This window comes from Mus pahari, chromosome 11, assembly GCF_900095145.1.
Source record: "Mus pahari chromosome 11, PAHARI_EIJ_v1.1, whole genome shotgun sequence".
Classification (NCBI taxonomy): Eukaryota; Metazoa; Chordata; class Mammalia; order Rodentia; family Muridae; genus Mus; species Mus pahari.
Window position 1 is genome coordinate 37,384,279 of NC_034600.1, and position 769 is coordinate 37,385,047.

Here is a 769-nt window from a genome sequence, read left to right on the forward strand (position 1 = left end):
ACCGTTTAGAACGAAGCCAATAAGGAAACATGTATCTATAAAGACCTTCAAAGATAATACCTGTCCAGTGCCAATAACATTAAAACTAAACTGTTAGGCAAGTTATGAGCAAGTTTGTGTCTTTACTGCCCATTACATATGAGCCATCCTCAGAACTGGAGGCAAGGTCTTTGTACATAGCTCTGGCTGTCCTAGCACTTATTAGTATGTATACCAGGCTGGCCCGGGACTCAGAAATCTATCCACCTGCTTCTGCTTCCAGGTGCTGGATGCAACTTAAAGGCATGCACCACTATACCCAGCAAAAATTACCTTCTTAAACAGCTGCTGCAAGGTCAATAGAAATAGTCCTTCATTCTTCCTCTAGTCTTTGAAACAAACACAAATAGAATATATCATAAAACTGCAAGAAAACCTGAGTTGCTTCCAAAACAAAGGTGATTATATTGAAGTACATTATTTCTAAATTTGTTTCATAAATTTCATTTATTAATAAGCATATTGTGAAAAAAATCTACATTTGATTTAGATTTCATGTTTACAGAGTTTTTCACCATGGTGTTAGGATTCCTCACAGCTACTCTCATCATTTATGACTAGTGAAGTAAAGAATCTGGCTCATTGACTCTATTCATAGATTTCCCCTTGGTTCACTGAGTAATCAGTAGGTTCCCTAGAGTTAAGAGATCCATGGGAGGTTCTTTGGTTAACCTACTGGACTAAATAGCAGGAACCAAGGGAAAACTCCTAGAGATATACATATATATAT